The 23,634-nt window shown below is 31.4% G+C and overlaps 1 protein-coding gene across 1 annotated transcript in view; it reads left to right on the forward strand.

Annotated features, from left to right (window-relative positions):
• Nucleotides 1-23,634, forward strand: part of LOC126882878 (sex peptide receptor) — a 1,311,932-nt gene that overhangs the window by 488,952 nt on the left and 799,346 nt on the right. The gene's annotated exons all lie outside the window — the stretch shown is intronic.

The raw sequence follows: 23,634 nt of genomic DNA on the forward strand, positions 1-23,634 counted from the left end.
TGAAATCAAATGGATGCGTACATAAGTTAGAGAGAGAAAAAATATTTTATAATACCCAAATTGTCGGTACTCCATAAATCAGCGGATTAGTTTCACTAATCCGCTTAGGCCCAGCGGGGTTTAAGGCTCTTTTGAATAGCACCCAGAGTAATAGTAATTGTAACTGACAGTTTTACTGACTCCAAAAATGTGATTTCGATAAACTTGAATTACAATTTGCGCCGTAATTAATCATAATTAAGAGTTGGCGCAATGATAAGATTTGACCGTTAATTTAAAACGAATCTATTCGTATAAATTTTATTGAATTTGAGTGACATTTTATTTTCCATAAGATGTGTGCGATGTCCTTTTCTCTTAGTTTTTCACCCCTGTAACTTATTAAAATAAACATTACAGAAGTTCTCAGGGACTTTCGGCCCTCGCCAATAACGTATTCTTTCATTCTGCGTTTAAATTTTTCAAAAATACTTATTAGTTTTCTCAGGATTCGAAAAAAATGAATCCCCATTTGAATAGCATTGCAGCCGAAAATACGTACCCATCCTCTAAAAGGTTTTATTATTATCCTTATTTATTTCAATACTCAATTATCCTTAATTAATATTTATTTGATTTTTTCAAAATCCTTCAGGCATGTAGATACTGATTATATCAATATACTAATTCATAACCATAAGAATGATTATAGTGTATTTGTCTTAGTTTATTTGCATTGAATTTGTTACGTTGCTTGAGAAGGAAGTGAACTGTAAACTTTAGTAGATCGGTAACATAATATAACAACGGGCAAGAGTGTATACCACAAGTATGCAATAATCTGAATTTGTCTTATAAGCCCGATCAAAGAAAAATCTGACCCAAAGAAAAAATAAAGGAAGGATGAAAATTTGGGAATAGGTAGTTGAAATTGTCTATTATTATATAACAAAAAGTTTACAATTCCACATCCCCTCCATTAAAAATATGGAGGGGAATACCCCCCTCTCGAAGATGAAAAAAAATACATTCAAAATAAGACCGGAATTGGATAAAACGACTAATTCTAAACAACTTTTTTCTATAGAGTTTTTTCACTACGTCAATATTTTCGAGTTGTTTGCGAGTGAATATGTTCATGATTAACAAAATAAATCAAGTTTTTGGACGGTTTTTTGGAGGTAACTCAAAAAGTAAGTATTTTAGTAAAAAAAATATTAAAAACACCAATACAGAAGTAAAAACTTCGAGATGTATTCTGGTATAAAATCGTTTACGATTTTATACCAGAATACATCTCGAAGTTTTTGCTTCTGTATTGGTTTTTTTAAACTATGGTATACAGCCAACTATTGGGATTTTCCCATTGTTTTTTTTTAAATATTCTTAGCAAAAATATAGCCCATAAAAAATTGAAAAACAATGGTGTATACATTGGATACACAATGGAGTAAACAATGGAGGTCTGTAGACCCAGTAGAAGCAAAGTTGCTACTAATAAAAAGTAGGTTCTTCTTCGTCAAATTCTAAATCGAATATTTCAATGTGAAATAACCCAAAAACGGAGCCCTTTTAGGGGAAAATTCATTTTAACTTTTTTAAAGTGTTTAAAAAAAGGTTTACTTTTGTTTTTTAAAAAAACCTGTGATATTCAAAGTAAGTGAATTATGCTCAAAGTTGTGTGGTCCCTTTTTTTTTGGTAAAACAATCGCGAAAATCACCCTCTAATTAGCATCACATATAAATTTTAACACTACATTTCATAAGTTATTTTTCTATGTATTACTTATATGATCTGTAAGTTTCATCAGTTCAAAGTGCTTCGTTTTGAAAAAGCTTTAGTTAAAATGGCTTGAACGAGTAACTTATCACGAGTTTTTGCACAATTTGAACAGCCATAGCATAACCAATTTTTGTCTAACAAGAAAACAAAAAATTAAAATTATTCAGAAAAGCAAAACGAATATTTTATTACTGTTTGAGATTTTTGGTATTCCTAATTGTTTTTAAGTTAATTCCATAAACAGTTACGATTTTTTTCAAAATTAAATAAAATGTTTAATTTTAAACCCAATTTTTTTCAAAACTGAGCACTTTGAACCAATGAAACTTATAGATAATATAAACAATACATAAGTAAAGTAACTTGTAAAGCGGTAACAATTAATTTTATTTGAGAAGCTAATTAAGGGGTGATTTTCGCCATTTTTTTACCAAAAATTAAAAGGGACCAACAATATTTTGAGCGTAACTCACTTACTTTTAATGTTAGAAGTTTTTTTTAAAAAACAAAATTAAACCTTTTTTAAACACTTTAAAAAAGTTGTAATTAATTTTCACCCTCGAGAAAAAATTTTTCACCCCGTATTTTCCAATATTTGTAAAATGGAGGGGATGTAGAATTGTAAACTTTTTCTTATATAATAATAGACAATTTCAACTACCTATTCCCAAATTTTCATCCTTCCTTTATTTTTTTGGAGGTTTTCGTAAAATTTTGAACTCCCTTATCAGGCTATATTACCTACTTGCAAACAGTTTTGTTTGATCTCTTACGCAGCGTATATTAGTAATATAAAATTCACTTTGGGAAATCTGAGAGAACTCTCTATCAATATTTCATTTGTGAATAATTAACTAGCTGATTGACTACAATGTAATAATTACAGTTAGGAAGGTTATACGTACATGGGATATGTTCACTCTCTTGTTGAGGCCAGACAAATTCGCAATAACAAATAATGTTGCAGTGCATTATAAATTAAACAATACATATTAAACTGAAATTCGTTCCACACAATTTAGTTATACCACAGTAGAAAATAATAAATTGACAGGAATTAATGGAACTCATTTAGTAATATGAAGTAAATCTCAAAAAAAATTTGTATTAATAACATTATGATAAATTTAAAATTTTACGTTGTAACAAACAATACATTACTGAACCGAATATCCGAATTAAGTATTATTATGTTGGTCTGTATCAACAAAGATTACCACGGTTGTTAGACATTTACAACGGTTACCTAATCCGACTAACCAATGAACATTAAGCCCGTGATTACGTCACGAGAGTACAGTAATTTGAATCGTATTATTATGATTAATCCATATGTTTATGTCTTTGATGTATGGAAAATAGTAAAGATAATTATGCAATAAAGATTTGTAAATTTGAATACAATAATTATGGAAAACTGTTGATATTTGGGAAGATTGGTACATACGTTAATCAGAACCGGTTGTTCACGTTTATCCAACGGCGAATGCAAGATTTACGGAAATCTAGGACTTCATTCTCCATTCTCTGAATATTTGTTGCTTATACTGAATTTCAATCAATACTGGATTAACTATAGAATGCGTACCTTCCTTAGTGGCCAGCTAGGATTATGTGAATTAGAATTACTTGTATAATTTATTGTAAGAATTTAAATAATAGGTAATAAATTTGGCCACACTACAGCCTGTACCTGGCTGTAAATAACTTACATAAAAGTAAAAAACTTCGGTTTGTACTGGGCTTTTCAACAGTAATTACACGAGAGCTCTAAAATTATCTATTTGTATGCCAAGTGTCACTTTGACAGTTATAATTTCACAATCCGAAGGAAATTGAAATTATATAAATTGTCACGAGGTCAAAATACATCGATAATTTTTAAGAGTATCTACGAGTGTGATTCGATCAGATTATTTCATGAATAAAACTGTGTTTTAAATCATTTTAACTAATATTTTATTGATATCTTCACCTGAATATTTGCTAAACCTGTTCCTGACGTTCTCTTTTACAAGTTGTAAAACATTAATTTTTCGTAGCAACGAAGGGCATCTGACGTAATATTTGACGACGGGAAATTATCAAAAATTATCGCTGTAATTTTTATTCTTGTAGCTTTCTATTGGTCAGAATCTCTATGAATGAAATAATCCCTGTAATTTATACTAAATAACTTTTCATGGATAATTCAAAATAAGTTTTTACGGAAAACAACAACAAATGTCACATACAAAAGTTTAAAGTAAACTATGATATATTAGATGAATAATCTTATTCTTCTTCTTCCTGCTTCCTTAATAGGCTCGCGCCTGTTCCATCTTCGGATGCCTCCTCATCAGATATCCAGGTTGTCACTCCACCTCTTCCTTGGCCTTCCTATACTCCTTCGACCTTTTGGTTATCTATCTCGTGCTATCTTTAAGATAAGATAAATAATTAAACAAATACATAATACAAATACATAGATAATAGTACACATTCAAAGATCGAAGATCGTTACCGCAACAAATTTAAAAATAGGCTTTTGTACTCTTGTGACGTAAGTCAAACATTTGGCCACAAAAAGCCTCCCCTCCACAGTCGGAGTAGGCAACCGTAGCAAATGTCTAAGAACCGTGAAAGCAGTTGGAAAGAATATGTTGTTTAGGTACATTTGACAGAACCGTCAAAGCTAAACTAACAATAAAACTATTACCATAGTATAATGCTAATGAATCAGTAGGGTGGTCATTCTCGATTTTGACGGCTCCAATTTTGCAATCCACTCCTGAGAAAAAATTTTGAATGCGCGACGATAACGATCAATCACGGCAAATGCGCGACGGTAACGACTAATTACGCAAACGTAAGATGTCGTTAATTGTCATTCATTTGCGCAAAGTAATAAAATTTTTGATGAATTTGGTGACATTGTCGCCAAAATGGAACATGGAGAACAAAGGATTTTTCGCGTAGTGACCCTACTGATTCGTTAGCATTATACTTTTTTTTATTATCAGAGAACGGCAGTTCTCGCCAGTGGCGCACTTCCACACTCCCCTACACGCGACACTATATACACGAAATTTTAGATTTTCTAAATCTGACTGAATTGAAAATTAGGCCAACTCCCATCTTAAGTTCAGGAAAAGACTCACCCATTCATATGTCAACCATCCATTTTGGTCCACGGGTGTGGATTTTACGGCTCTTCTTATTTAGGGTCTGTTTTTCGTTCTCGTCTCCAAAACTCTCAAAAATTTCGAAAATTTAACTCCGACCTTTGCGGGTTCTGATAGTACTGATCATCACCTTTCTAACGCTTGTCTAATTTTGAAAATCGGTTATACTTTCAAAGGTTACCGAGCTCAGAAATATGACTCAATTTTTATTTAAAAAAGGGAAAATATTTGTTGGTATGTATGTATGTATGTGGAAAAGTTAAACCGATCTGAATTTTTTTTTCTGTGTTTGAAGAGACGGTCAGGGCCGATTTAGAACCGATGTAGTTTGTGACTTTTAACTGCCCATAAGCCAGCTATAGGACTTGGTAGGTACAAAACGGCATATTTTTTGGGGGTATATATCTTCGGTTTAAGAGGAGACAGGAGAACCTCAAATATAACAAATCAATAGTATTGAAATAAGCTTTCAAATGGTGTCAAAGCCGCCAGGATCATCCATAGATACGGCTCAGTATAACCGAAAAACTGAAAAACGAAACTTTGTAAATTTTGGTTTTTCGACAATTACTCAAAATTTCAAACTACGAATTACGCCAATAACTGAGTGTTTGTAGAAGGACACTAGGCGAATCTAACGGTGTATAACTCATATCCGGGAAAATTCGAATTTTTAAGTTTTAGGCTTCGGAAATATGATCAAATCTATTTCTTATGGGTAAAACGGTTTTTCAAGCTCAATAATTCCTGTAGTAGCTTCAGTTATCATACTTAAACTTAGATTAATCAGATACTATTTGTCAATAGGTTTCAAACTCATGTTTAGTGATTAAAATCGGTTAAGCCGTTTAGAAGTTATTAAGCTACAAAAGTATAATCCAATTAACGATTATTCCCTAAATGGTTTATGTAGTTGTAGTGGTTACGACGCTAAATTTCATCTAGCAACGGGCAATTCGAGTTCATTTACCGGTCATCCCAATATTTTTTTTTCAATCTATTTCGAATAGAAAAAAAACTCTAGTGTATATTCGATGGACACTAGATCATTTGGGAGATAATGCGACGGAGGTGACTATCTATAAAGCTTAACGTGTAATCGAGAAACATTGCATTTAACTTCATACATTTGATTTATAAATACATAACTTTGAAAAACTCCTGATACAAGAATAAAAAACCGCTAAACGCCGTAAAAATGAGTGGCGCATACAATATTCCAGCTACAAAAGGTTTGATATGAATATTACGTGGCGCGAAAATGTATTTTCCTTTTGCTACAAAACAAAATTCTTGTTTTATTTTAAAAGATTTTTCCATATTTTCTTAATTTGAAGTAAAACGCGCCACAAAAAGTAACTTTGATACAGGTTGAATTTTGAAACTCTTTTGTGGCGTGTTTACTTCAAATTTAGCAAACATTATGGAAAAATATTTTAAAATAAAAGTAAAATTTTTTTTGCATCAAAATGAAAATACATTTTCGCGCCACGTAAGATTCATATCAGATCTTTTGTAGCTGGAATATTGTATGCGCCACTCATTTTTACGGCGTTTAGCGGTTTTTTATTCTTGTCCAGATATACATATATCATTTAGTGAATTTATACAGGGTATCCCGAAAAGATTGTTCTTAAATTATACCACACATTCTGGAGTCAAAATCAGTTTGACTGAACCTAACTTACCTTAGTACAAATGTGCTCACAAAAAAAGTTACAGCCCTTTGAAGTTACAAAATTAAAATCGATTTTTTTCAATATATCGAAAACTATTAGAGATTTTTTATTGAAATAGGGCATATATCATACTTTTTGCAAGAACATCTTAAAAAAATTTATAGTGAGATTTGTCCACACCATAAAAATTTTATGGGGTTTTTTTTCTTTTATACCCCCCAAACTTCTGTCTACGTTCCAATTAATTCATCATTGTGGTACCATTAATTAAACAAAACATTTCTAAAACTTTTTTACCTCTTAGTATTTTTTCGATAAGCGAGTTGTTATCGTGATGCGGCTTCTTTTTTAATATATTTAGATAAAAATTTTATGGGGGTTTTATTGTTTTAAAGCCCCAAATGTTTGTGTACGTTCCAATTAAACTATTGTTGTGGTACCATTAGTTAAACACATTGTTTTTAAAAATTTTTTGCCTCTTAGTCTTTTTTTGATAAGTCATCTTTTATCGAGATGTGGCTTGTTTTTCAAAATATACCTAAAAATGTAAATTATAAATAAATTTTCAGATTATCAACAGGTCTCTATAATCGTACTTAACCATACACAAATATGTGGTAGATTCGACAAATATTCAAAATATCTCGAAAAACACTGGCTTATCGAAAAAGTACTGTGAGGCAAAAAAGTTTTTAAAAAGATTTTGTTTAACTAATGGTGCCACAATAATAATTTAATTGGAACGTACACAAAAGTTTAGGGGGTTTAAGCGAACAAACCCCCATAAAATTTTTATGGGGTGCTCAAATTTCACCTTTTTTTTAATTGCTGCTGCCATAATAATGCCACATGTCCATTTTCAATAAAAAATCTCTAAGAATTTTCGACATATTATGAAAAATAATCCATTTTCATTTTGTAACTACAAAGGGCTGTAGCTTTTTTTGTGTGCACTATTTTATATAGGTAAGTGAGGTTGAATCAACCTATTTTTGACCCCAGAATTTGTAGTATAACTTATGACCAATACTTTCGGGACACCCTGTATAATATGTTTATAATATAGATGTTTCAGAATACAATTTGTGTATAGTTTGAAAGGAATTTATTAACAACTAACGTTAAAAAGTTTGTGTTTACATTTGTATATAGCCTCCCCTTTTGACGGGAGTAAAGTAAATTAACTTTTCTCTCAAGTCGTTTTACGTTGACAATTCAAATATCATTACTAGAAATATTTACTAGGCTTTATCACTAATTAAATTTTACGCAAAATTCAAAAACTTATTGGTTACTTTATTCAGAAAAATAATTTAAAGCCTTCTGTAACTTTACATTTACTTGGTTTATGTACAAGATGTTTATCATTTTAAAAATTCAATTTTAATTATTTGGAAAATTTGTTTATCCTAATAATATGAAAAACTTGAGTGAAGTGACTGTAGATGGCAAATGATTGGATCTCCCGTCACACGGCGGCGGTAAAATCATTAGTGGGTATTATTATAATATATTATGATATCTTGCAAATTCATGTTAGATATTGCATATAATTTTTTTAACTGGCTTAATTTATTACAAGACGTATTTTATTTCATGACATACTTTATGTACTATTACGTTATTGATGAATTTAAATGCATAAACAAAGTTTTCGTTATGATACTGGTCACATTTTCAGCTTGTTTTATATACATAGATGCTATAAAAGACATAATTTTTATATTCAAACTTTTGCTCTCTACAGGCAAATACTTTAACTATTCAAAATTTTCTGCTGATTACGGCACATACACTTTTCGAAGCGTCAAATTTTGGCCTCAACGACCTCAACTAATAAAACGCAAACATTGTTGGGACTTTTGTAAAACGTAGCTATAAAATAGCTGCGCGATTTTGTTGCTTAATGAAGTGCTTGCATCTGGTACATTGTAAATGACATGGTGGGTTTGTTATGGGAAAATCGAACCGGTATTCGATGTTCAATGTAATTGCCAAAATCAAGTAGAGCCGTGCCAAATTGGATCAATATAAGCTCATACATTGGATCATACATATAATAATGTATGTATGTATATACACTTTAGTGAAGTTTTATACAAATCTGTTTGTTATATAAAATTATATAAAAATATTGTTTTAAACTCGATATTCGAATAAAAATTATATAAAAATATGTTTATTATATAAAAATATATTAAAATTTTTACACAGGAAGTTACTATAAAATAAATATTGTCTTATAATATCACAACCTGAATAACTCATGATATTAATTTATTGATCTAATATTTTGAACGCTTAAAAGACACATAGCCTCAAAATTGCCGGGGATAATTACACAAGTGCATCACAATTATCGATAATTTTGCTTGAAAGCGTATTTGTCTAAAAACTACTCGAGTTAATTTTGATATTTTGGCGAAAGATCCCGACTCCGAAGAGGGATGACTCCTTCGCCAAAATGTGAAAATGAATAAGAGTAGTGTTTAAAAGTAGGGATGGCGGTTTTTGACAAAACACCGGTTTTCGGTTATACCGGTTTTTTTGCTTACGGTTTAACCTGGCGGTTATAACCGGCCAAAAAAAAAACGGTTTTTGGAAAAACCGGTTTTCGGTTTTTTTAATCCAATAGGTTATATAGTTACATTTACAATACACTTTAGTTTGCGATACTCCATTTGACTCGATATCAATATGATCAAAATTAGTACTATCGAAAGAACATATGTATTACTTTTAACACGTTTGTATATTTGTAGAATAGGTACATTTTAACTCATTTAATACTTCCTGTATGAGTGTATCGTTTTGAAAACGTAGCGAAATTCTTGGAGATTCGTATTCGTAATCAGTAATTTGGTAATCAGAAAAAGTCATTCAACCACTTTCAATGTCAAGAGTTAAGTGTGAAAAATGGATGATGTTTGCGTCTAATTCTACCAGATCACTTCTTATGTAAATATTTTGATTACAAATACCTTTTCAAGGAAATATTATAATAAAACTTAATAATTGTTTCTGGCTGATGTGAGATTGCACTTTCAGTTTGCTTCTCTATTTTATAAAATAAAATAAAATTTGAATTATGGTTTTGTTTGGAATAATTACTTGAGAATAATAATTATGATTGGGATCCAAAATAATACCTAACCTAATCCTAATCACCGTAAAAGCCTAATAACCGGTTTTTACTTTAAAAAGAAAAAACCGGTTATAACCGGGACAAAAAAACAACCGGTAAAACCGGTTATTGCGAAGTAAAAAAACCGGTTTTAGGTTTAAACCGGTAGGTTTTTCCCATCCCTATTTAAAAGGCAATAAATACATTGCTGAATTATCGGATTATTTTGATGAACGAGTGTAATTGAATTAGTCATTTAAAAAAGAAGTCATCTCCACTTTTTTAAATTTTACAGGAGGAGTAAAAAACTTTTATCTTTAATTAGGAAAATAACTGATTTTGTGTATTTTTTGGTTTTAATATTTACTATACAAGCTAATGACTGTTTTAAAAATGTTTTTAAATGCAAAAAGAAAAAAAATGGATATTATAATATGAATATTGTTTATTTTATTACACATATTAAATTGCTAAAGACCAGCTGATAAATATTTTAAAATTGTTTTTAAATTTTAAATGACCTAGAAACCGCAATTATTTAAAACATTTTTATATACTTGTCTTCGTCTTTGTCACTGTATCCGAAAATTTTGTAATCCATTTAAACAGAGTTCTACGCCACCTAGGCACCTGAAATTTTCAGAATGGCTCAGGATTGGTTAACAATGCAATATTTAACTGCTATTATGTGGATAAATCTTTTTTTTTTTCTTCTTCTTCTTTTTCGTGGGACTAGGATTACTTCTATTTGTCTGCCTCTTATTCTGTTTCAGTTGTTGTTGACTGTACTGTACATGGTCTTTCCACCTTTTCGACGGCCTTCCACCGGGTCTTCTGTTATACGGCTTGTTGTTTTTACAGATGTTCGCTAATCTATCTGGTTCCATTCGGTTTACATGTTTGTTTCAGTTTTTCATTATGGATAAATCGATTTGTTTAACCTTCGGAGTACGAAGACTGGGTCAAGCGTGACCCGAAATTCACTTATTTCTTAATATTTTATGAAATAATTTTTTTACAAATCCGATTGTTCGTAAGTTCTCCTTATTTGTTTCAGTCTATTTTTTCGTATATAATTCGTGAACATGCAAATTACAGTTTTTCCTCTACGTAACATCTATGATGCCGGGTCAGTCCTGACCCGGTCTTCGGATTTCGAAAAATATTTTTAATATGTTTGTAGGTACACGTAAATCGCAGCCGTCTCTGTTTACGGGTATACGTATTCAAATATATGGCCGGAGCGAATTTACCTATGCCCGTTTTCTGTAAGGTATTAAAATCTGGCCGCCGGAGGGAACTAGTGTATACCCATGGGAAACCATCTTAAAAAATTTAAATACAATAATTTAGGATTATAATGGTTATGTTTGTTTGTTTTTTATTGAATTAAAGATACTGTTTATTAATACTGACTATTTAAAACATCCTTATAAATAAAATGAGAATGGGTCACGCTTGACCCATCTTCGTAATCTAAGTAAGTCAAATAATCTCCGTACTCCGAAGGTTAATTTCAAACTATTTTAAATGTGACTAATGCAATGACATTTAGATTCCATTTTAAAGTACGTCATCAAATCGATAATTACAAATTGATGTGGCTCAGTGGTAGAGCATTATACTGCAGATCGAGAGGTCCCGAGTTCGAAATCCAGATATTGCGTATTTTTTAAATTTTTTAATTTAGTTAAATAATTTAGTTAATATAGTTAAAGTTCATATTTCATAAATTAATTATTATAAAATATAAATATTATATATACCATTTTAAAAATTTTCTTTGATTTATATGAGTTTAAATCCGCTACAGAAAATATGCCTCTAAAATAGTCGACTACAAAATTCTTTAAAAGGAAACAGTAGCGATCAACAGGTAGCGAAAACGCGTTCCAAGATTGCGGCTATAATTTTGAATATTTTTTCGAGATATTTGGCACACGTATCCGTAATATAATAAAGAATGGCGGTACAGAGCCCAATTTAAAAAAAAAATAATATGTGGAAACTACTCTGTAATTAAATACAATATTAAAAAAACGAGCCTGTACCGCCATTAAGAAGAACAAAAAAATACACTTTCTTCAAATAAACTTTTTCATCCGATGACTAGATTTTGTGTCATTTTGGAACTACTAATGAAATAAAAAATTTTAATTAAACTATCAAATAAGAAAATAATAATTTTCTAAACAATGTATTGAACAATAAAACAAAACCTAATCTAAAAAAACTAATAATTATTAAAGACACAGTTATAATAATTGCTTACATTATTTCCCAATTGCATTGGATGTAAATTTAAATTTTTGGAACAACTAGGTTGGGGTTCCGTTGTATTGGTTCTCATTTGTTGAATGACCATCTCGTCGTGTTCCTGGTCCATCTGTAGGTAGGAAGATATAGATTTTGTGTTGGAATGCCCGGTTATTTTTATGAGTTGCTGTCCTCAACTCCTTTCTTCGCCAGTTTTGAAAAAGCGGTCGCACGTAAAGAATGATTGGTAATTTTCATTTTTTTTTTTGTTTTTTAAACCAATCTTGAGTTTTGTATTTGGTCCCAATTTTGCATAAACTTGTTAAACAGGTGTATAGGACAAATGTTTATGTCAAACTGACATATTAAAAAAAGCAAAGCTGTTGTTAGTATGTGGTTATGCTACTTCTTATGAGGATCTTTCAGTGCGTCACAGTTTTTCGATTTCTTTCTAAAGCATTAAATTGCATGTGACAGAAAAAAACGCACGTGGGTGATTACATTTCGTCGGTGACATTTATAACATTTATTCTAGTTGTCAATAGATGGCGCTATAATCGAAAAAAAAAATTTACGAATTATATAATATATCTACGAATATAATCTGTACAATTTATAAGACTATACAAATTAAAGAAAATGCCATTTTATAAATGCAATAAACACAATTGATTTGTTTTTAGGCCAAATTCTAAATAAAATGTGACAACTGTCAGATTCAACTAGAATGTCATGTCACTAAAATGTATATTATCGCGGACTTACCTTTTTTTCTATCATTTGTGACGCACTGAAAAATATGCTCATGAAAAGAAGCATATCAAATTCAACAATTATTAAAAACATCACAATGCAATTTTCGATTTCTACTATGCAATTATCAATAGTAATACCACCAGTGATTCAATTTTCGCGATAAGTCTGTCGATTTACTTCTAAACGAAACTGAGTTGCTTGAAACTGAGTGTTTTCTTTAAGCAACTCAGTTGACTTTAGAAATAAAAGACAGACTTATAAGATAAATTAAATCACGAGTGGTATTTTATTAGACTATTTCACGAACAAAGTGATAGGTCAAAAATTCAGTAGAATAAGAGGAAGGAATTTAATAATAATACATTTGATCTAGGTAACTCAAATCTACCCATTTTTTGAATAATTCACAATTAGTCATAATAATGAAATATTTATTACTACCATCAATTTTTCGCATGCTGAAGGCCCAGTCTTCTAGAATGAATGCTAGTCTTTCGTTGTCATTTTCTGCATCTAATTTGTAGTTGCGATCCACACAGAACATCATAAATTGTCTCCATATATAAGATTTAGATTTTCTTGTGTTACTCGGTATATTTTCTTCAATGTTTTGGTTTATACCTTCGTTTGAAGTACCACGGAAACGACTCATTTTGACGTATACAGCTACAATAATTTTTTTGGCAAACGTCAAACTTTGCTTTGCGATCGGTATCCATGGTTACGTCGTTGAAAACACGAAGCTGATAGACCAATCAGAATTGAAAGACAGTTGGTGTTTTCGCGATAACACAAGCTATCTTTGGTTTGTGATTGGTCAGATTATGTGAAAATTTTAAGATGGGTGAAATAGTCGCTGTAATCAAGCAATCATTTTCGAGTAGATAAATGTATCAGTGTAATTTTCGCTATTATTTTCTATTTTCAGAATATATTGTGGCAGATCATTTTTACAAAAACAATATCATAACGTTGACTTATATTTTTTTTAAAGATACTGCTTTTTAATAAAGAAAATTAAAAACTGAAAAATGTATTTCTAATTAAAATGTATTTAACTTGTTACCTTTCACCAAAGCACCACGTGCCTCATTCGAGCAGGGATGAAATACATCCACATGTTGTATCCGAATCTTAATTCATCGACTAATGTCGCTTTATTTTTATTGTTATATATTTTAGCCATAGAATTATAAAGTGTTCACACCTTTAAGGCGGCTAGTTTCAACTACGTTTACACTGGATATTTCACACTAAAGTTGGTTAGATTTGACCGAAAACGTTTTGTGATATTCCATATTTGGGTAATTTTTAAAGAATAAAAATAAATTTCGACTACGAGTCAGGATTCTGTTAACCGAGGTAAGATAGTACCAAGCGGCGCCGCTAGGAGGAGCACTCCATCAATGCGTCTCAGAATACTTTAACGAAACGTGGTCATTTTGTACTCTAAACCGAGTAAGGTATGAAAAAAAAAAAGAAAATAATCGTTTTCGTTTTGATTCAATTCGAGTCTCTTGCCATCCTCTGACATCGTGTTTCGGGGTCCCTACCCCTTATCAAAGAGGCTATGCAAGTAGACTGAATTGAATCATCTCGAAACGAAGAAGAACTGCATATATTAAAATATCTGCAGCAGAGTGGGGTTATTCCCCGTTAGAGGGCAGTCTAACCACACTCTGCTGCAGATATTTTAATATATGCAGTTCTTCTTCGTTTCGAGATGATTCAATTCAGTCTACTTGCATAGCCTCTTTGATAAGGGTTAGGGACCCCGAAACACGGTGTCAGAGGATGGCAAGGGACTCGAATTGAAACAAAACGAAAACGATTATTTTCTTTTTAATTTTTAAAGAATTTTAATAAAATTATATACCAATATACAACAGAAGTGTTTACTTTAATATTACGTACAATTAACAAACAAATTTAGATATTGTGATGTCTTCAAACTAAAGTTAAAAGAGACAAGGTAAATATTCTTAACGTTTTTCATTATGAACAACAGAAAATCAAAATATTGAAAAAAAAAATAGCAAATCTGCACTAGGTATATAATTTTTTCTTCAAACGTCAAATAATGATGACATTACTTATCTAACTTGATCCTGTCAAAGTTTGATGTCTCCGCCGGCAGCAGTTTTTTTCCCATTTCTTTACGGCGGAGGGAAAAATGTTGTCATGGCAACAATATGAAACATGTCACAAAGCAACAATACAAATGTCATTAACAACAATTAAACATCATTTTTATTTATAGTAATATTAAAAGTACAATTAGTTAATGAGGCATTTTCAAAATTGAAACCGTGCAAAAATGTTCCCGACTCTTGATACGCATTGTTAATTTTTGATGATACTGATAGTCGAGCACAACTTTCAGCAATCATTCCCGATGTTGGCGAATCATGAGGATTTAAATTGTTTGAGCATTATCGTTCTTATTTCTTATTGAATCCTCTATATATCCTTCGGCAACCGTGCTTGACTTCCAGCCCCCATGTCGTTTGAGGCATTCTAGATTTCCGCCTCCATCAATTAAAATGTTGCTGAAGTTCGTCGTAAAGAGTGACCCGTGTATGCGCTTGCATCGTTTAAATTTAAATAACTAGCTACTTTTTGGGCTACTGCGCTGATCGAATGTATTCCCATGACGCTTTGACGCTTCGGTAACACTTTCCATTTTGGTACTTGATAAAAAATCATTTTTCTGTGAAATTTTCAGGCCGCAGTTATGCATACTTATTATGAATTTTACTATTTATGGTTGAAAATTGCTACGTTTGAAGAAAAAATAGTATACTTTATTCGGCAAGGAAGCGACTTTTCTTGACTTGCCCTCTATTACGCGCCTCACTTCGTTCGGCGCGTAATATCGGGCGCGTCAAGAAAAGTCATGCTTCTCCGCCTCATAAAGTAATAGACTATTATTACTTCCTTCAAAAATTAATCGCAAAATTAAGCTTTGGAAAAATATAACAAAGCAAAATACACTATAATAAATACTGGGCTCTGGACGTATCAAAATAGTTATTTTCCTACAACCACTATTTAAAATTCACCTTTCTGCATAGTTTTATGTTAGCAAAGTTGATAGTTTCTCACAGTAAAAAATGATATTAGTGTGCAGAAAAGTGACGTTTCTGTACCGGAAAGTTCTTTTTTCTACAACCACTATTCAAAGTGCACTTTTCTGCACGGTTTTATGTTAGCAAACTTGATATTTTCTCACAGTATAAGATATTTGACATTAGTGTGCAGAAAAGTGACGTTTCTGTGCCGCAAAGTGACGTTTCTGTGCCGCAAAGTTCTTTTCTGCACAGTTGACTACCTCATTCTGAGTAACGTTATATTCTGTTTACATCCGTGGACTACCGCATTCTGAGTAACGTTATATTCTGTTTACATCCGTGGTTAAACTTTAGACAAATATATAACCTATAAGACAATTATTATATTTAACTATAGCATAGAAACTAAATTATGGATGTTACAACTGTTTTATTTTACAATTTTATTCTTATTAAACATTTTATAATTATCAAATAACCAATAAGGATTTAGCAACCTGTGCAAGAGACGTCGAATGAAGTAGGTTTTGTGTAAATCCGTGACTGCATAACTATAATGTCAATAATGTGTAATAATTGTTTAAATTTAAACAAATTAAGGCAGTGCATTAATTTTTTAACTGATTTTTGTGCAATTTATTTAGGTATAAGGAATTTAAATTGATTACTAGGTATTAATTAAATACAGTTTAAAATTTATCACATAGGTACCTATTATAATTAATCGTCGTTTGGAAATTGTGATTTTTATTTTTAGGAAAAACTGTGCTTGTAGAAAAAGTATAGTGTGAAACACGTGCAGAAAGGTAATTTCTCACTCGTTTGAATTGCGGCACTCGCTTGCGCTCGTACCGCAACTTTTCAAACTCGTGAGAAATTAGTACCTTTCTGCACTTGTTGCACAATATACTATTCTGCACAGTGCCGTTACATTCCACAACAAAATCATAAATATACCTAATTATAACATGTTTTGAAGAAATGGTTTTATTTAAGATATTAGATTTGATAGTGCTTTTCAAAAAAGAACTTATTTAACTCATGTCCGAGAAATCTGCAAAATTCTCTACTTCAGCACATTATTTTTGAATTTTAATTTGGTATTTTACAAATGACTACCTCATTCTGAGTAACGTTCTATATTCTGTTTACATATATGGTTAAAATGTTGACAAATATATAACCTGTAAGACTAAGACAATTATTATAGTTAATTATCAAATAGTAATTAAATTTTGGATGTTACAACTGTTTCATTTTACAATTTTAAGCTTAATAAACATTTTAGAATAACAGTAGTGTACAAATAAATAAAAAGGAGTTGCGACTAATATTATAATGACTGTACCGGGGAGTTCAAAGTGCTCTGAATGCAAATTCAAACACTAAAATTTTCCACCACGTATATATTTTTAGTTAGAGAACGCATCAAATATTGATATTTGTTATAAAAATCCTTATATACTTACTATATATTTATGAACACATAAGTTCAGAACTAGATACAAAAACTATAGTATGTCTTTTGTGCACAAATTTTTTTCAATCGCTTATTTCCTTTTATACTCTGTATCACTTCATCTCATGAGGAACCAACAGCAATCTCCCATAATTTTTGCATATCCCAATTCTCCCATAACACTATTTCAATTAACACAAACACACATTTTATCCTGCATAGTAAAAATAAGGATAGCTCCTGGTTACGGTTCATAAATATTATAGGTTGTACTGACAAGTAAATTCCATTATTGTAATCTAGAACCTAAGAGTTAAGCATATCCTTTGGATAAGTGAAGGTCTTAAATTAAATCATGTAATTCGGCTTGTTGGACGAAATAAGGTGCTTTTTCTTTTTCGGAAAAATAAAAGAATCACTCCTTTCTGATACATCATCGGGTTTACTTTTATGATTATACATTTCCAAATCTTCCTTCCAATTTACCGGGGGTCCTGGAACTGGTAAATCTTCTCCAAGAACAATCGGTTTTATTGCTAAGGTAGTATTTGGATATTCAATTTTATGCTTGCTCTTCCTTAAAAACACATGCACTTTTGTCATGGAGAAGTAACAGTCGTTAAAGTGGTTTAGAACTATACAGTTTTAAATGCGTAGGCTTATTTAAGGATTACCTTCGGTTTATTCTTTTTTTAACCTTCCGTTACTCGCGCCTATTTTATTGATCGAATACTCGCGCACGGTGCAGAAGACCGGGTCCAAAAATATGGGTCAGCAATATTTGAAAAAAATTTTTTTAAAAAATTGTGTACAATTATATTATTTAATGAATATATGATCATATAATTTAGTAGATATGCATTTGTGTCAACATTATATTACTTTAATAAAAAGTAAATTTGTTCATCATTATCTTCATACGTTTCCTCGTCAGTCGATACTTCCTCCAATAATTTTAATAATCTTTGCTTCTTCTTATCGTAATCCATGTCTAAATACATATAAACAAAAATATAAACATTAAAAATAAAAAAAAACTTAAATTACGTTACTAATTAAAACTTACTACTTTTAATTACCTTACTAATTAATAAGTGTTGCCTAGTAATCAAAGAACAATACTCTTTTTTACACTGGACGTAGACTTCACACACAGTTGACTTATGACTGAAGAGGTATATGCAGCAGCAATTCAAAATCTCCACTACAATCAGAGTTATAGGAATTTATACAGGGTGTTTTATTAATAATTGTCCATATAGTAACTGGAAAAACCTTAGCACAAAATACGAAGATTTAACCTAAAAAACCTAAATAAAATGTGGTTCCTTACTGAGTTACAGGGTGTTTTATCTAAAAATTTAAAAATTATTTTTGCTCAGCATTTTAAAACTATTCGACGTAACCTTTTCATACGTGGCAGGAAGTATAGGTACTGTACAAACTTCTAAATTATGTTAAATAAACGTTTCTGGCTATTATCAGAGGCGTACGACGGGGTAAAGTGAATGGTTGACCCTTTCCAAATTCTACGCCACTGGCGAAATTGCTGTTTTAGTTCAATTTTTGGGTTTTTCCAATACTTTCTATGAAATAATATACTCTTCATTCGTAACGATAAAGTCATTAGTTTTCGAGGTCTTTGAAGTTAAAAATGAAACGACACAGTTATTTTGATTAATGTATTGTGTCGCTTAATTTTTAATTTCTAATATCTCCAAAACTAATCATTTTATCGTTACGAATGAAGAGTATATTATTTACATAAAAAGGATTGGAAAATCAAAAAATTACACTAAAATAGCAATTTCGTCAGTGGCGTAGAATTTGGGAAGGGTCAACCAGCCACTATCCCCTGTCGTACGCCTCTGGTAGTAGCTAGAAACGTTTATTTGTCTGAATTTAGTAGGGTGTACAGAGTAGTACCTACATTTTCTGCCAAGTATGATAAGGATACGCCAGATATTTTTAAAGTACTGGGTACAAATAATTTTTAAATTTTAATCATATGAATCATATAAATAAATTAATCAAAATAATTGCGCCGTTTAATGTTTAACTTCAAATATCTCGAAAACTACTTACTTTATCGTTACCAATGAAGAGTATATTATTTACGTAGAAAGTATTGCTAATTTGAAAAATGACACTAAAATAGTAATTTCTCCAGTGGCGTAGAATTTGACAATGGTCAACCATTCACCATCCCCTGTTGTACGCCTCCTATAGTAGCTAGAAACGTTTGTTTATCATAATTTCGTTGAATGTACAGTATCCACACTTTCTGACAAGTACGAAAAGGATACGTCGAATAGTTTTAAAATGCTGAGCAAAAATAATTTTAAAATTTTTAGATAAAACACCCTGTAACTCAGTAAGGAACCACATTGTATTTAAGTGTTTTAGGTTAAATCTTCATATTTTGTGCTAAGGTTTCTCCAGTTATTATATGGACAATTATTAATGAAACACCCTGTATAGAGGGCTGGTCTAATACACCGTGTGCGAGTAACTTATGGTTAAATGTTAATATGTTATTCGTAGATATTAGATATCATAGTGTTTCCAAATTATGCACAATTTTTAGGAAAAATATTAATTTAATAACATCATGATCCAATACATTACAATTGACTTAAAAAAATATTAAAAAACTCATAACTCAAAAATCATAACTATTTTTTTAATCATAACTCAAAAATCTTACGTGTTAGGAACTTTTTACCGTCATAATCGTGTTCAGAGGCAAAAATTATCAAAAAATATAATTTTGGATTCGAGTCGCAAATTGGTTGTAAACTAGTGTTATCAACTAACCAATAAAAATTTAGCAACCTCAGTAAGATACGTCGAATGAAGTAGGTATGGTGGAAATATGTGACTGCATAAATATAACGTCAAATGAGACGTTATTTGATAACAATTATTTAAAATAGTTTAAACTAAAACAAATTAAGGCAGTGCAATAATTTTTTAACTGTTTTCTGTGTAATTTGTTTAGGTATAAGGAATTTAAATTTATTACTATTAATTAAATATAGTTTAAAATTTATAATTTATTATTGTAATAAATGTTTGTTTGGAAATTGTGATTTTTATTTTTAGCAAAAACTGGGTTTTTTTTCTACGGCCGTGCTAAAAGAGCCACTATCACGCACGAATTTCGTTTCCGAAAGTTGCACTTTCCCGCACGGCGTGCGTGAAAGTAAATAACCTTGTAATATGGCACTATAATATATTATAATACATGCAATAATCTAACATTTAGATATTATTTACTAATTTATTTCAAATTATTTATCTTATTGTGTTCATGTTTTAATGAAATTACAATGGTTTTGAATCGTCGTCATGGAAAACAATATCGTCGTCGTGGTAACCAATTATATTGAAAGTTTGGTTTTGACAACCTGGCCAAAGAACTAATTTGTGTATTTTCACTTCTAAATAAAAATTGATATAACTCTATTTTTGTGGCTTTTTTCCAAACGTACGGCCCTAGAAAAAATACTGTTCCTAACTCATTCGGAAAGTGTCTTCCCCGCACTCGACTTCTTGCGCGAACTCCGCTATCGCGTCGTTCGGGTCAACGGAAGTCTCATACGTGAAAGTATCACTTTCCGTACTAGTTAGGAAAATAACTATATTTCATCGAATTATAACGTTTATTTCATAGACCGGGCAGTATCGTCGCCCCCGCTAGCGAAATTATTCCGATTCGATTTTTTTGCAAAAACTTACTTAAAAAGAGGTCCTTATAACATATCCACAGGGTGCCATGCGGTGCCGTGGTCGACAAATTGTTTAAACAAATTCACAAAAATAATTTTTTTATTCCGAACATTATTTTTTCAGATAATTTGGCTCATTCTGAGCAAAAAAGGTCTCTTGTCATTTTTCTATTAAATTGATCTGCGATTACAAATCTGCAAGTTATCTGCGATTACAAATTTAAAAAATGCGAAAATGACCATTTTCAAGTTTTAATAACTCGATTAAAAATTATTATTATGAAATTTAAAAAGTGTCCAAATCAAGTTTCAAACCCCTTCTTCAAGCTCCTGAAGAGATTTTTGTCATTATTTTATTACAAAGCCGCTATTTTTAATTAATAACAATTAGCGCTATAGTCCAACTTTATTGTCGCCCCCGTTAGCGAAACTATTTCGATTAGATTTATTTGCACAAACTTACTCAAAAAGAGGTCCTTATAACACATCCACAGGGTGCCGGGCGATGTCGTGGTCGAAAAATTGTTTAAACAATTTTTTTTAATAAAATTCACAAAAATAGATTTTCATTGCGAACGATTTTTTTTAGATAATTTAAATTATTCTGAGCAAAAGAGGAGACTGTGAGTTTTCTCTAAAATTTATTGTTGTCGAGTTATATGGCCATTTTCGCATTTTTCAAATTTTAAATCGCGTATCCAAATACTACCCCTATATGCTCCAAATACTACCTGTGACAACCAATTAGACAGAGGTCCCAGTATACTGAAGTCAGAAGTCATAAAAGCAATATAACAAGCCAAAAACAATAAAGCACCTGGACCAGATCAAATCCCTGTTGAGCTACTTAAACTTTTGGATGAGGAAAACATTACCTACTTGACTACATTCTTTAACAAAATTTACAACGAAGGAAAATTACCAGATGATTGGTTGGAGTCACTGTTTATAACATTACCAAAGAAAAGCAGGCCCACCAAATGCAGCGATTTTAGACTAATCAGTTTGATGAGTCACACACTTAAGATACTTTTACGTATTATACAAAACCGAGTATTCCTTCTGTGCGAAACTAGAATGGGTAATAAGCAATTTGGATTTAAAAATGGTCTAGGAACTAGAGAAGCACTATTTTGTATTCGCGTTCTATTACAAAAAAGTTGTGAATTCCGAAAGAACGTTTATGTTTGTTTCATCGACTTCGAGAAGGCATTCGACCGAGTACAACATGATACACTTTTCGATTGCCTGCAAGCAGCAGGACTTGACCACTACGATATAAGACTGCTGAAATACTTATATTACAATCAAGTAGCCTCTATTCAAATTGGAGACAGTCGTACTGAAAAACTGCCGATAAAACGTGGAGTACGACAAGGTTGTGTTTTATCACCCATCCTTTTTAATCTGTATTCTGAAGAAATCTTTAGGAAGGCTTTGGATGACAGACAAGAGGGAGTAAGGCTAGGCGGAGAAGTAATCAACAATATTAGATACGCTGACGATACAGCCATTCTTGCTGAAAATTTACAAGATCTTCACACACTACTAAATCTAGTCAGTGAAGCAAGCTATCGGAGAGGCCTTAAAATCAACATTTCAAAAACAAAGTGGATGGCAGTTGGAAAGATTAATATAGATCAAGGTCAGCTTTCTCTTGATGGAGAGGAGTTAGAACGGGTAAATCATTTCAAGTACCTTGGCAGCTGGTTAAATGGAAATTGTGACTCTGATGAAGAGATAATAACTAGGATCGAAATATCACGGAAGGCTTTTATGACCTGGAAACCAGTTTTATGTAATAGAAACCTGTCAATGAATATTCGAAAGAAGGTGCTGAAATGTTATGTGTGGTCTATCCTATTGTATGGTTGTGAGACATGGACGTTAAAAACCACAATGCTAAACAAAATAGAAGCATTCGAATTGTGGTGCTATCGACGAATCCTAAAGATATCGTGAGTTTCGCACACTTCCAATGAAGATGTTCTTCAAATGATGAATTCGGAACGTCTGCTCATAAGCATCATAAAGAGGAGAAAAACAGAATACTTCGGCCATATAATTAGAGGACCTAAATACCATCTGCTTCGCCTTATAATACAAGGAAAAGTGGAGGGAAAGAGATGGATTGGTCGAAAGAAGCTTTCATGGCTGCGTAATATTAGACAATAGTGTGGCTGCACAGTAGAAGAATTATTTCGCGCAGCAGCCGATAGAGAGAGATTTCAGGAAATTGTAAACATGATGACGGCCAACGTCTGAATACAGACACGGCACCTAAAGAAGAAGAAATCGCGTATAACTCGACAACAATCAATTTTAGAGAAAAATCACAGGAGATCTTTTGTGCTCATACTGCCCCAAATTATCTTAAAAAAATTTGTACGAAGTGAAAATTTATTTTTGTATATTTGTTTAAAAAAAATAATTTAAACAATTTTTAGACCACGGCACCGCCCGACACCCTGTGGATATGTTATAAGAACCTCTTTTTGAGTAAGTTTGTGCAAAAAAAATCGAATCAGAATAATTTCACTAACGGAGGCGACGATACATCCTGGACTACAGCGCTAATTGTTAATAATTAAAAATACCAGCATTGTAATAAAATAATGACAAAAATCTCTTC

The sequence above is a fragment of the Diabrotica virgifera genome, chromosome 1 (assembly GCF_917563875.1).
Source record: "Diabrotica virgifera virgifera chromosome 1, PGI_DIABVI_V3a".
Lineage (NCBI taxonomy): Eukaryota > Metazoa > Arthropoda > Insecta > Coleoptera > Chrysomelidae > Diabrotica > Diabrotica virgifera.